Source organism: Ambystoma mexicanum, chromosome 1p (genome assembly GCF_040938575.1).
Source record: "Ambystoma mexicanum isolate Mex_15411 chromosome 1p, UKY_AmexF1_1, whole genome shotgun sequence".
NCBI classification, from domain to species: domain Eukaryota; kingdom Metazoa; phylum Chordata; class Amphibia; order Caudata; family Ambystomatidae; genus Ambystoma; species Ambystoma mexicanum.
In genome coordinates this window covers 345,240,806-345,255,809 of record NC_090921.1, presented here as the reverse complement: position 1 = coordinate 345,255,809, position 15,004 = coordinate 345,240,806, and the positions used below count along the sequence as shown (strand labels likewise).

The window sequence follows — 15,004 nt, the reverse complement described above, 5'->3', positions numbered from 1 at the left end:
AGAAACCTGGAGTTCTGTACACACCTTTACACAACACTACTGTCTAGATACACACTCTAAGTCTGATTCTCGTGTGGGACGAGCGGTGCTAAGACATCTCTTTGCTACTGTTCCTTCACACATCCCACCACCATCTCTGGGTACTGCTCACTAGTCTATGCACAGCATATGATTCTAAGCAGATTTGCAAGCATCAGAAGACATGCATTTCTTACCGTAATAGCATTTCGGAGGATTGTATCTGCTTAGATTCACATGCGCCCTCCGTTCCTCCCCTCGTGGAGTAGAAGGAACATAGGCCTCTTACACCGGCTCTCTTCTGTACTCGCTCACACTGACTATAAGGCTCCCTCCTCACGGCAGAAAAACCACAACCAGAGGGACATAGACGCGTGAGGGAATTTGGGTACACTGCACGTCACGTTATGGATAGTGTTACAGTCACGCCCATGTCGACGTCCCCTTTCGATCTTCGAAAGAAAGATGCTATACTCCGCAATTACCACTAGGTATCGGACTATATGAACAGCATGTGAATCTAAGCAGATACAATCATCAGAAATGCTATTACGGTGAGTAATGCATGTCATATATCAGGAAATGGGACTTCTAGAATAGGAAGAGAAAGAATATCTTACAGTTAAACATCCTGTATCCCCCACCATATGCTTTGTTCCAAGGTTGCACAAGAGACTGGCTAAACCACCCTGCAGACCGATAGTGGCTTCAATAGGCTCTTTACTAGAAAAAACTTCATGCTTCATTGACAAGTTTATGTCTCCTTTCGTACAAGCACTTCCTAAATATGTCAAAGACAACACAGACTTCCTACGGAAGATAATCAGCATCACATGGGAGGACTTGTATCTAGTGACCACATTGGATGTAGTCTCCCTCTACTTCAGTATAGAACAATGGCTTATTTTTGTTAAAATAATCAATCGAAACCACCACAAAATGAAATTCCTGGAACATCATGAAAAAAACCAAATAGTCTATCTAGATGTTCAAATCTATGTGAAGAATGGCCAACTTGAAAGCACCATACATAGGAAGCCCACCAGCACGAATTCAGTGCTACATGCGAGCAGCGACCATCTAAAGAATCTAATAAGCAACATACCATCTGGTGAAATGATCAGGAAGGACCTGCAGAAAATGTTCCATTGAAACGGAATTTCACAAACACGCCAGATCAACAGCACAGATATTTCATGAACGTGGCTACCCCAACAAAACAATAGAGTGGCATTTGAGAAGACGAGATTAAAAAAACGGGAGGATCTCTTTAGACAGAAACAACCCACGGAGAGAAATCATAACACACTAATATTCATCACATATAATGTACAGGCAACAGGAATCTGGGAAAATACTAGATACGCACTGGAAGATCTTAAAAACCGACCCAGATACTGCATCTCACTTAAAAGAACATTTTGAAAGCCTCCCTCAATCAAATCAAAAATAGTATCCTCCTTCCTCCAGAGAGACACCAATAAAACGACAAAGAAATGGTCGCTGGGCAACAATGCACGTTTTTCCAAATACAGCAGTTGTAAAGCCTGCAAATACGGCACTGATGTTAAACTGTATATAAATCAACGCAAGAAGGAAACCTACTGGTAAAAAAGCATTTATCATGTGAAAAAGCACCAAGCAAATGGCGAAAATCTGCATCCTGCAACACATTTGAGCTATCAACAACAGGGACTATGCATCAACTTTGGTGAAACATTTTGAAGAGATTCATCGAGGAGACCTATCTTCTTATGTTATTTTGTCATTGACACAATTGAAGACCATCCTCTAACAGGAGAGATGGAGAGAAAGCTACTCCAGCGGGAGTCCTATTTCATTCTGAATCTGGACACAAAAGTCCCCAATTGACACAACATGGACGAGGTGATGCACATGTTCCTCGGAGAATGAAAACGTCGTAACACCAGAACATAATTCCACTGATATTCCCCATTGCTTGATGGGCAGAGAGTAATCTACACCTTAATAATGCATGCTATGCTGACCCAAAAAAGCTCACCGGGAAGAAAATGAGAAGTACAAAAATGTATCTAACATAGTAATACCGAATTAGGGGGAAATGAGGGCTACATGCATCACACTAGCACATTTAATACTTGTTTTAAAGGTAATTGATGCCATATTGTCCCGGGAGGATAGCTCAGCGGCAACGTGCTCACCTTGGAAGCAAGACGACACGAAGCAACACAGGTTCGATCCCCGGGTCCGCGCTTAGAAACCTCTGGGTATTTAAGCACGCAACTAAGACAAAAAAAAAAAAAAAAACGCAATAAAAAATAAATAAACAATTCCTGTAACAGCGCCTCGATGCCCATGGGCTGTGTGAGCACCTTAAACATAATAAGAATTAGATGTTTTTAAAGTGGCGTTGAGGTATTCAGTGGTGCCTAGCTCTGAAATGTTTAAGAGATGGGCCAAAAAAAGCACAATGAGAATGGAATCCACACATGCACTTTAACTGCCGTCAGTTGATCGATGCATATCTTTGCACGTCATAGACGGATAACATTACAAAACATTGTGTGAACAGACTCACAAATGCATCTGTCTTGCCGAACTTAGTAAATTATAATCAAGCTGTCATTTGGCAATAATGTACCACACTATGCACTTTAACTGCCGTTGGATGACAGATATATATATTTCTGGGTCGTGTCGACGGAGCAGGACATTTCGGCGCGGCTGGTTCAGCGCGGGCCGATTTGGAGCGGCTGGTTCGGCACAGGAGCCGGTTCGGCGCGGCAGCCCGCGCCGAACTTCCCGCACATAAATGTCCTGCGAGTTCTTAATGCAGGCACCACAGCCACGCAGACTACACAGCCGGGCCCCCGAAGGTGGGGGCTGTGCTGCTCGGAGCAGTCTGCTCCGAGCAGCACAGCCCCCACCCTCGTGAGCCCGGCAGATCTAATCTGCCCTGTGCGCCGCACACCAGTGCACATCGCCTGCTGTTTAGGGAAACGTTCAGTGCAGTGCACTGAAAGTGCGAGTTTCAACTTCATCCCACACTATTTAAAAATGAAACCGCTCTACAACAGTTTCATTTTACAATAGTGTGGGATGAAGTTGAAACTCACACTTCAGTGCACTGCACTGAAGGTTTCCCTAAACAGCAGGCGATGTGCACTGGTGTGCGGCGCGCCAAAACATCCCAGCGCCGAAACATCCCATCGCCGAACTGGCCGCGCCAAACTGGCTGCAGCAAATTGGATTGCGCCGAACCGGCGGCGCCGAAACGGGGTGTACCGTCTTGTCGAATCTGCTTAGATGACGTGCTATGCATAGGCCGACATCTAGTGGTAGCTGCAGAGTATTACAGTTTTTGTTTTCGAAACTCGAAAAGGGACTTCAACAGGGAGTGCCAGTAATACTATCCCTAGTGTAACATCTACTGTACCCATGGTGCTTTACGCGTCGAAGGTCCCTCAGATAGTTTTTTTCCGCCATCATAGATGGACGCATATCGCAGAGTTCCTTCTTGGCTGACGCCATTATTTAGATTTTAACTAGTGTTTCTTTCTGTCCTTTCGATATCAGTTTACTGCAAGAACTTAGGCGATGGCTTCGAAGACAAGTTTCTATCGTAGACGACTACAACAACCCGTCTCGACGATCCTTTGTCTATGGCATCGGAAATCCTCAACAGGCTTCGGCCCTGCACAGTAGGGAGAGCGTGGGGAGGTTCATAGTCTCGTTAAGAGAATGCATATTCATTCCCCTTTACTCCCATCTATTTTGCCAGGCTGCCACCCCGATACAGAATGGAAAAGACACCTTTTAAATTTTGCCCTTCCTGTAATAGGAAATTCTCCTGAAAAGACTTGCACCGGGTGTGCAACCTTTGTCTCTCCAGGGATCACACCGAGAGACAGTGCAAGTTGTGCAAACTGTTCAGGCCTAAAAGACTCAAGGACCGTAAAACCAAACACTGGGCCCACCACGCCATGCAGGCCGAGGCCACCATGGACGTTGAGGGAGCCTCCAGCGACTGCAGCATCAACGTCTTCAGTGACGCCAACAGGCAAGCAGGCGGTTCTGCTATGGGGACGACACCCAGTGGCTCAAGCATGACCAAGTCTCATCGCACAAAGCACACCTCCCACGGCCGAAAGTCCATTGTGCCGCCGACCGAAAGGCCACACACACAGTCTTTTTCCGACACTGTGTGTAAACCCACGAGGTCCTCCAGTGCCGACGACCGGGCATCGAAAGACGCGTTGATGGCCTACACAAAAAGTACACCAAGCTCAAAGATGAGCGACGGTACCCTGTTAAAGGGCCGTATGTCGAAAAACCATAAGTCTTTGACGTCCCTGGGAGAAGGCAATCTTTCAGTGGCTATGCACCATGAGAGAAACCCTGCCACAGAGCCACCATATGCACCTACTACCCCCTACTCTTGCTCCCCCTGTTTTGCCAAGTTCCTCACAATGGACAACAGAACAATTTGATAAAGTAATGAGGTTGATTTCCTGTTTTATTATTTTTTTTGATGGCCACCCCGAGGTCCTATGAAACCTTCAGGGTACTCCACAAAGCGGGGCAGTAGCTACTCCAAGAGGGGAAGCAGCCACCCAGCCTTCCGCCAAAAAAGCTTGCCTAGACTTCACACAGGCTTCCATCTCGCATCAGGACTTGGGGCAAGATGCTTACTGTTACACCATGCAAGGCTCCCAGGACCCTGGCACTTATACAGACCCAGACGACCAAGGGGACACGGTGGATGTGGACCAATATTATGATGAGGATGTTTATGTCATCCAGTCACCAGATTATATAGACCCAACGTTGGCAGACTCACCTGTGGATAACCAATTACAATATAATGTCCTGCTCCTGAAGGCTGCAGAGCACTTTAAGATAGACACACAATTTGATAAAGACTTTGTGGAAGACACCCTAGGGGATAAGAAATCAGCAACCCAATTTATCCCCCTGCTACAGTCGGTGCAAAGACGCACCCAAACCCTCTCTGCTCACACCCAATTTAACACGGCAGTCAACCCGCACATCGAGAAGATATTCAGGCCAGCCCCCCCAGACTCCTCATACATTAGTGGGCTGTTAAAACCTGACTCTTTGGTAGTAACTACTACAATTAAGAGGGCAGGAATCCCTCTGACCTCTGCCAACGCACCTCCTGACAAGGAGAGTAAGAAAATCTACACCTTTGGCAGGAAGGTGGCTACTTCGGCAGTTATCAAACTAGAATTGCTAATAACACAACACTATTAGCCAGTTACAACTGTCACAAGTGGGATAAAATTGCTCAACAGATCGACTCAATCCCAGAGCCCCTCAAAATGCTGCTCTTTCGGACTATCGCAGAGGGGAAACAAGTAGCTAACTGCATCCTCAAAAAAAACCTGGAACGCAGCGGTCAATGCGGGGAGAATCATGGCAGAAGGCACACTTATTAAGTGCCACCCATGGTTACGGCAATCAGGATTCAAACTTGAAACCTAGGCAACCCTCCTCAACATGCCAATTGAACCCAACGCGCTTTGTTTGGCAAAGCAGTGGAAGATGCTCTCAATAGCGCAAAGAAGGAATAGGACACCATCAAATCCGTAGGGTAGTTCACCAACGTGCCCTTTAGGCAAGGAGGAGGCTCTAACTCTCGGCGTTTCGGAGGGCAGAACTCCCAACGGACCTCGAGTTACAATCAAGGTGGCCAAGAGTCATTCCGTGGTTCGTCACAGGGACAATACTCACAACAGGGGTTTCAAAGAGGCCAAAGGTCTCAAAGTAGGGGCAGTTCCTCCTCCTCTAGAGGTGGTTCAACACCCCCTAAGCAATAACCACCTGCTACAGGTTCCCTCCAATGCCACTCCAGTAGAAGGTCGCATTTCACACTTTACCCATGCATTGGAGGGAATCACTTCGGACAAGTGGGTACTTTCCACTGTGGCGGGCGATTATTGAATAGAGATGATCCAACAACCAGCCGACCACCCGCCAAGACAGAGAAACACCAGGAAATTGTCTTTGTCTAAGAGGGCAGTGCTACTTTATACATAGCTTAATCAGCCCAAGACAGACCTTTGCAAGGCTGCCAGAAAAACTACATACCTGGTGTCACCCTTATCAGGGATCATCAGTGCAGTATAGTCCTGACAGCCTTGTGGTTGGAGCATTTGGCCATGTTTTCACAACGCCAAGAAAGTTATGGTGGGTTTAAAAAGGTTTGAAAAAAACTTTCACCTATAAAGTGAAAGTAGGAAAGTCCATTTGAGCCAAGTCACACATATTTGGCCAGTGCATGCCCATCTCAAGAAAGGGCCTTACTAGCGCAAATCCCAAGTTACTCTGTTGGCATTCAGATAATACGAAAGTCATGAAACTATTAGGCATGATGGCATCTTGCATCTAAATAATCCTTCATGCAAGACTACACATGTGTCGGTTGTAGCAATGGTTAACATGCCAGTGGTCTCAAGCAACAGGTGAGTGGAACAATCACATATAGTTGTCCTGCAAAAAATAGTGCCAGCCCTCCAGTAGTGGACAAGAGATAAAATGTTGAAAGGGAGACCATTTGTCAACCCACCTTTTCAGATAATCATCACGACAGACTTATCCATGACGGTGTGGGGGGGTGCAATGCCTGCACAACTCAAGGAATTTGGTCCGTACAACATGCCAAGAAGCGGAGAAATGTTTTATTTCCGCTATCGAAGTCAATCGCAAATGCCCAGTTCTCTTCCAGGCTGATGCTTTTGATTAGCTAAAGTTGTACTTATAGACTTTCTTTCCTTTGTTGTTCGCCTTGCTGCACGACAGCTTGACTGCTCGATGGCTCCTGACAAACACCCTCATCGTCGACGACTGACCGATCAACGTCCAGGCGCGGCATTCACAAGCCTCTTCGGGCTTAGGCCCTTTAGAGTAGGCAGAGGGAGGAGAGGTTCTGCATACTGACCTCTTTAGAGAATGCTTATTCCATCATCCCCTTTCTTCTTTTCTCGCCCATCTGCCCTTTTAAAATACAATGGACAAAACCCCATTTAAATTTTGCCCCTGCTGCCACGGACAATTCTTGTGGAAGGACACTCATGAGTGTGCAATCACTGTCTTCTGAGGGATCACGCCGAAAAGGATTGTAAATCCTATAAACATTTTCGACCAAAGACCCTAAAGGATCGGCGGACCAAATGATGGTCTGCTCACGCCTGCAGCGCAAGGCCTCCATTGACGTGATGGAGGATTCCAGCGAGGGCAGTAACGGGGTCATGAATGACACCGAGGGCGAGGGGAGTCTGTGTGCTACTGGTTCCACCACCAGGGATGCCACCATTATCGACGTTCACCTCCCTGCTCCTGCTCTGGCACAACGCAGCTCCTGGCTGCTCTCCACAGAGCACACCAGAGTGAGGCCCTTTTCCCCACTCCTGAGGACTCCGCTCTCCCAGGCTTCACAACTTTTGGTCTGCCGAGGCCGCCCGCCTGTCAGCGCACACCCACCAACTCTCGTGCACCGGCAACTCCCCCCACGGCGGTCCGGAGCTCAGCTCCTCCTCCAGATTACTCAGTGGCCATTTCCATGGGCCTCTTCCCAGGGTGGGCTCGCTGCAACAGCACTTTCTCTCGGGGTATACACTCAGCACACACCCATGGGCCCCGCTCTGCCTGACGGGGGCCGAGCCACTTCGGCATTTATGGAGGGGGCTGGACGGCCACAGGCAGAGGGTCGACCAGGAGCTCACAGGACCCCATCCTTCATGCTTCCCTCCTTGGACATGCCCCTGGTGTTACTCTTTTCAAAGAGGCCTATTATACAATAGTAGTATCATCACAGACAACACAACAGCCATGTTTTCTATCAAAAAAGGCGGAACACACTCATTAAATTTGTCCCTACTTGCGCAGAATATTTGGCAGTTTTGTCTCAAAAGACTGATTCACATGCAGGCATGCGTTTCAGGACAGCACATGCTAGCAGACAGCTAATCCAAGAACAAGAGTGGGAATAAAACACCAGCACACTCAAACAGATTTCTTTGCAGCTGCAGAAAATGCAAAATGACAAAACCTTGGATACAGGTACCCTCAACAAGGGTCTCTAGGCAATGCACAATGGATGAGCTGGTCAGGAACATTTGCTTATTCCCTGCACCCAAACTTCTGCCACCCACCCCAGATACTGCCATTACACGAATTGGTTCACAAGGTGCACCAAAAGCATGTGACAATGCTACTCATTGCCCCAATGTGGCAAGACATCCATGGTACTCCCATCTGATATCAAAAATAGAATGGTGTGTCTTTCAAAGATCAGACCCCTACAACGGGTCCATTGTGAAACCCTACTGTTCTCTACTGCCTAGGGCCATTGGGACAGTATCCTTGTATACTCCTACGTCCCGTCCCCTTTCCTCCATACTTATGGGACATTCCTCCGTCCTGTGGGACGGGACCGGAGCACTTTGTAAAAAGCATCCAAACATTTTTCAAAATTTGTAGTCCTTCCTCTCTTTCTGCGCGGGGCCCGGCACGAGGCCGTAACCCCGCCCATCTCGGCTCCGCCCCGCGCATCGCCCATCTGACCTTTTCTCCGCTTGTTCGGGACTGGACGCACTTGCATCCGCGGAAGATCTTCTTCCCTTTTTTCCTCTCTGGCTCTCGCTAGCGATCGTGTACTAGTCTGTCTGTCGTTCAAACTAGACTTTCTAGATTGTTCATCATGTCACCGACGCTTCGCAAGGGCGGATCCCAATCCTCTTTGTCTTGAGTGTTTGGGTCCGGATCACCGTTGGGACTCCTGTTTTTATTGTGATTCCCTTTCGGTCCGGGCACTTCAACGTCGGTTGGAGCGGTGGGAGGAGGTGTTTCGACATACTCCTCCTTTGCATTTTCAAGCTTTTATCAACGAAAAGAAGAAACGCCCGGTAAGTTCTTTACTTTTTAGAGCACCCCGGCCGCGAGATACCTTTCCGGGCTCTTCCCGAGCCGGGAGGAGCGTTAGCAGCTCTGTCACTGGGGATTCCCCCTAGGTGCCTTCTGGGCCTAATAATTGTACCACAGTTTTCTCCAAGGGTCTCCGTAAGGGGCCTTTGGATACCGGAGTACACTCCGAGGCCCCTCCTGTGGGGGCTGTTTGTAGACCCAGTTCTACTGAGTCGTGGGGTACCGGAGCTCGCTCTGAGGCCTCTTTTTCGGCTTCCCTCAAAAGAACCGGGGTGTGCCCCGAGTCCTTGGTTGGGCTTGGTGTTACTGAATGGATGTTCGAGGCCCACGTTAGTAAGGCCGTTACCGGACCTGGGTCCGAGTTCCCTCGTACAGAGGCTAAAATTACCAACATTTCTGAGGGGCCTGGTAATGCCTTATTAGTGAAGTTGTTTCTCACTGTTCCCGCTCTTGTGGCGACGCCAGAACTGTTTAGGGGCAACAAGTTCTTCCTTTACCGAGGTCCTTCCGGGGAAGGCTAATTTGGCTATTGGTATGTCGCAGAAACATTCCAGGCCTCCTAGTACCGGCTCGGCCGAGGTTCCTTACATAAAGGCTAAAGTTAAGACCCCTGATCCATCGACGGGGACCCCTGCCTCACTTCCTCACGTGTCGCAGTTCCCTTCAGGTGATGACAAAATGGCGGCCGTTCCCGCCACGACCACGGCGGCCATTTTGGGTGCTTCCTCTACAACTACACCATCCGCCTCAGGTGTAGGGCTTGGTTCTGTGGGTGAACATAAAATTCCTTGTGCGCATCCGTTTCGCCCAGTTTACGATTGGAACACTCGGATGCCCCTTCCGCACAATGTCTCGTTGCCTGTGGGCTCAGCACCTTTGATTTTTGTGGACACTTCGGGGGATGGGTCTGTGTGGCAACCCTCCCCTTTGCGTCCCTGGAATTATCCTCCGGTAGCTCCAAAACCGTCTCCGGAGGATGTTTTTTTGGCAAATTTCAGTCGCTCATGCGTACCGACCCCATGAGGGAGTATTTCAAGGGTCTTTTTAGGGAGATATGCCCACCTGCGCCTCCGTCTCCACCCGCTCCTCTGGTGGCTACGCCGGCGCCGCTCTTGCCTACGGTGCCTCCCACGTCCCTTCCGCCATTGCCTCCATTGTCACCTGTGGACAAGGCAGGGCCTGACACGGTTCAGCAGGATCCTGACCTGTCGGATGATGCGCAGGGCGATCAGGACAATGAAGACCAGCCCCGCTCTATTAGAGCTTTTCATGACCGGGTACTGGACATGATGTGCCTTTTGGATGTTCCGATGCCCGAGGCACCCGCTCCGCAGGAGGGTGTGCTTTCGGGGGCGTTCACCCTGTCTCCTTTGGAGCGTACCGGCCTGTTCTTGCAGAAGGATGTTTTGGTCGAGGTCCGTAGGTTCTGGGAAAAGCCACACTCTGGACTTTTCGTCAGTAAGAAAATTGATGCGCGATACAGGCTGCATTCTTCGGAAGAGGTGGCCCTGTCGTCTTGTCTGGCCCCCTATCCTCCACAGTGGTGGCTGCGGCCACTTTACAGTCCAGGCCTGCAGCATCCAATTCTACGATGGCTACTCAGGTTCTGGGGAAGGAGGACAAGCTCCTCGACTCCCTTCGGAGGAAGATTTTTGCTAACTCAGCCTTGCAGCTCCGGCAGGCCTATGCAGAACTGGTGTTAGCGGGGGCGAATATGAGGATGTGGAAAGGTCTGTCGGAGTTCGAGGAATTCATTCCGGTCGAAAAGCTGGAAGACTTTAAGGTGGGATTGTCCGATGCCAGGGTCTTGGCCCAGGATCTGCTGGAGGCCGCGGCTCATCACGTCGACACTTCGGCTTGGGGCCTTATGCTGGGAGTTGATACCTCCCGACAGGCGGGGTTACATGCCACCAAATTCTCAAAGGAGGTGCAGGACAAGGTGTTGGACCTTCCGTTTGATGGTAAGGAGCTTTTCCATTCTACAACGGTTGTGGAGCTGACCAAAATGAAGGACAGCACCCAGACAGCTAAGTCTTTGTCCGTCCTGGTTAAAACTCCTTTTAAAACCCAGAGACAGATGTCGCAAAGCCGGCCCTCTTCTGGGTTTAGAGGGTTTCTAGACCGGAAATCTCGCAGAGTGGATACCCCTTTGGGTAATAACCGCCGGAGGCAGCAACAGACTCGGGTTTTCTCCCGCTCCTCAGCCTCCTCCTCAGGTTCAGGTGGTAACACCACTGAAAAGCCTGCAAAATGAGGGTTCTCCACGCTCGCAAGAGACCCCGGTGGGAGACGCATTGCGTCTCATTGGGAGGCGTGGCAGACCATCACCGAGGACAGGTGGGTCTTGACAGTAGTTCGGGTGGGCTTCCGCTTACCCTTACCCCCTACCCCACACCCTTCAACCCTCCTTTCCAGCAGTCGGGGTCGTCCTCCCTAAAAGCCGAGATTCAGAAACTTCTGGATCACAGAGCTGTGGAACCCGTTCCCCTTGGGGAACGAGGGGAGGGCTTCTACTCCCGGCTGTTTACGGTGCCCAAACCCAACCAGGCTAGCCTGCGCACCATTCTAGACCTTTCCCAGTTCAATCTTTTCCTACCCCAAGAGAAATTCAAGATGATCACGCCCGGCCAGATACGGTCCTCCTTGCAGATGGGCGATTGGCTCAGCATGGTGGACCTTCAGGATGCATACATGCATATTCTGATTTGGAATCCACACAGGCGATATCTCCGCTTCTCTGTGGGAGAGGAGCACTTCCAGTTTCGAGTGCCTCCTTTTGGCCTCAGCTCGGCGCCGCATGTCTTCACGAAGATGATGTCGGTGATCGCGGCCTATCTTCGTCTGCAGGATATCCATGTGTATCCGTATTTGGACGACTGGCTCTTACTCAGCCCATGCCCTTTGAAAGCCGCCTGCAATCTTCAGTCTCTCCTCCAGCTCCTGTTCCACCTTGGGCTGTCGGTGAACTGGTGGAAATCTTCCATGACAGTCTCTCAGGACTTGATTTTCCTGGGTTTTTGCTGAAACACGATCGACTGCAGAGTGTACCTGACTAGGGACAGAATGGCAGATCTCTTGGACACGTATCAGATGTTTGCGCAGTCGGAGAGCATGTCGGCCTGGTGGTTCCAGAGGCTTCTGGGCCTCATGGCCTCGTGCGTTTTGGCTCTTCCTCTTGCCCGTCTCAAAATGAGGCAGACTCAGATGGCTCTTCTGAGTTCTTGGCTTCAGGCTGTGGATCCGGACTCCAAGTTGATAACAATTCCGGTTTCCATGAGAGCAGACCTGGACTGGTGGTCGTCTCTCATCAACCTGTCGGTAGGGGCGGGGTTTCAGGACCCAGCCCCGATGGTAACGGTCACGACAGCTGGGAGCCTCCTCTCTGGGGGATGCTCTCGAGATTCCATGGCACAACATGAGGGCTTATGCCTTCCCGTCTCTGCCTCTAGTTCACTGGACGATTTGCAAGTTGAAGAACTCAGTGAACTTTTCTCTTCTACTCATAGCCCCGTGGTGGCCGGCCAGGTTTTGGTTCTCAGAACTTCAACACCTGTCGGTGTATCCGCCGATCAGGTTACCGGTGACCCCAGATCTTCTTCACCAGGGGGAACAGCAGCTGTGGTAGCCCTCCCCACAATCGCTCAGCTTGTCGGCATGGTGCCTGATTTCAAGTCTTTAGAACATTTTAGCCTGTCTGCGGATAACATGCGTATTATTCAGGCAGCCAGTAAACCCTTGACTAGGTCCGAGTACAGAAGCAAATGGCTCAAATTCTGTCATTGGTGTTTAAACAAGCAGCTGGACCCAAGGGGGGCTACAATTGACACAGTACTGTCTTTTGTATCCCACTTAGCAGAGTCGGGTGTTCATGTTCTGTCATGCAGAACTTATCTTTCGGCGGTTTCCTCTTACCTATCTACGGACCAGTGCTCTTACTCTCTGTCTAACCCAGTGTTTAAGAGGCATTTTGCAGGCTTGAAGCGCCTTTATCCTCCGGTTCGCAGTCCACACCCGGCGTGGGATCTAAATGTGGTCCTGACAGCGTTGTGCCATAAACCTTTCGAACCAATGGCCACGTTGGACCTCAAGCACCTGTCGTGGAAGGTATCTTTTTTGGTTTCTGTTACTTCAGCAAGGCGCGTGAGTGAGCTCCAGGCTTTGTCGGTGGAGCATCCCTTCTTGGTTTTTCACAAGGATAAGGTGGTCCTACGGACAAATCCTGCTTTCCTGCCAAAGGTGGTCTCTGAGTTCCATCTGAACCAGTCAATCTCCCTGCCGGTCTTTTTTCCGAACCCCGTCTCATAGGCAGAAAGGGTTCGGCATTGTATGGATGTTAGAAGGGCTCTTAAATTCTATCTGGACAGAACATCCGAGCTTCGGAGCTCTTCTCAACTGTTGGTGACCTTTGGTAATCCACAAGGTAAGCAGGCTTCTAAGGCGACTATCTCCCGATGGATCGCTGCCTGCATTACGGAGTCTTACACTGTCCAAGGGCTGAAGCCTCTTAAAGGTATTCATGCACACCTGGTGCGGGGCAAGGCAGCCGCGGTTGCCTTTCAGAAATATGTCCCCTGGGAGACCATCGCAAAGGCGGCTACTTGGGCCTCCGCATCTGCTTTTTGTAGGCATTATTGTCTAGACCCGAGCTCAAGATCTGATGCTCAGTTTGGTCAGGCTGTGCTGAAGAACCTTTTTCAGTAATAGGTTTTTCCATCCACCCATGGTTCCTGTAAGGAGTGCTTGGGAATCTCCCATAAGTATGGAGGAAAGGGGGCGGGACGTAGGAGTATAACCAGGTTACTCAAAGTAGTGACCACCTTACTCCTAGTCTATAGTCCCCTTTCCTCCATACGCCCGCCCGCCGTCCCCTCTAATAAGGTTCCTCTGTTATTGCGAAGAGGTCTCAAACCTGGCGATAGAAAAGGACTGATGGGCGATGCGCGGGTCGGAGCCGAGATGGGCTGGGTTACGGCTGTGTGCCGGGCCCCGCGCAGAAAGGGAGGAATGTCCCATAAGTATAGAGGAAAGGGGACTATGGACTAGAAGTAAGGTGGTCACTACGGTGATAACCTGTTTATTTATTTTTTTTAAACAATTTTTTATTATTTTAAACAACACACCAAACATTACAACTTTTAGGACATTCATAATCAATGTCAAATCAACACATTATACATTTCCCGTCCTCCCCCCTCGCTCCCCACAAACTCGAGCCGTTTCATCCATATCATCTACATGAGCATTTTCGGGAATCTCAGTGCTTGCCGACTCATCTGAGTCTTCTGTTTCATGACTGACCTGGTGAGGGGTAGCCATCGAGGTCACCAGTTGCCTCCAGGCCATCAGGGGACCCACTTCCTCTTCTCCCCCCCTGGTGGCAGCTTCAAACCAAACCGCAGTTTCTGCTTCTGCCCATCTCAGGAGGTCCGCCCACCATGTCTCCACTCTAGGCGTATGGGCCGCCTTCTAACACATTGCAATCCTGCGCTTGGCCAGGACATAGGCCAGGTCCTTCATTTTGTTGATATGCTTTAAATTACGTGGCCTGGGGAAATTCCCAAGCATGTATGCCCCAGCAGACCCCACATCCAGCACCACACCCCCATTGGCCATTTTCGTCTTTATTTCTTCCCAGAATCTATGCACCTCTGGGCAAGCCCAGAACATGTGCAGCAACCCTCCCTCCTCCTCTCCGCACCTGGGGCATTTCTGTATGGCTGCGCCTCCAAACTTGGCTATTCTATTGGGGTCAGATAGGCTCTGTGGGTGACATACAGCTCGATCTGCTGGAGTCTCGCATTCCGGGACACCTTTTTATGGTACCTTTGAGCTCTATCCCATCTGTCATGGGTTCTCCTATCTCCTCCTCCCAATCATGCCTCAGCTGGAGTAGCTCCCTCTCTGCCTTTGCTCTTAAGAGCTCATATATCCTAGATATTTCATGTCCACCCTCTGAGACATCATACATCATTTCCAGGGTGGCATCAGGTTCTTCCCCTAGTGCCGTCTCAGGCCACCTTCCCCTACCTGCTTCAAGAGCCTGATATATGTAATATAT

General features: G+C 49.9%; 1 long non-coding RNA gene across 1 annotated transcript in view; it reads left to right on the top strand.

The window, feature by feature from the left end:
* Positions 1-15,004, top strand: part of LOC138510134 (uncharacterized) — a 73,964-nt gene that overhangs the window by 10,240 nt on the left and 48,720 nt on the right. The window lies entirely within an intron of this gene.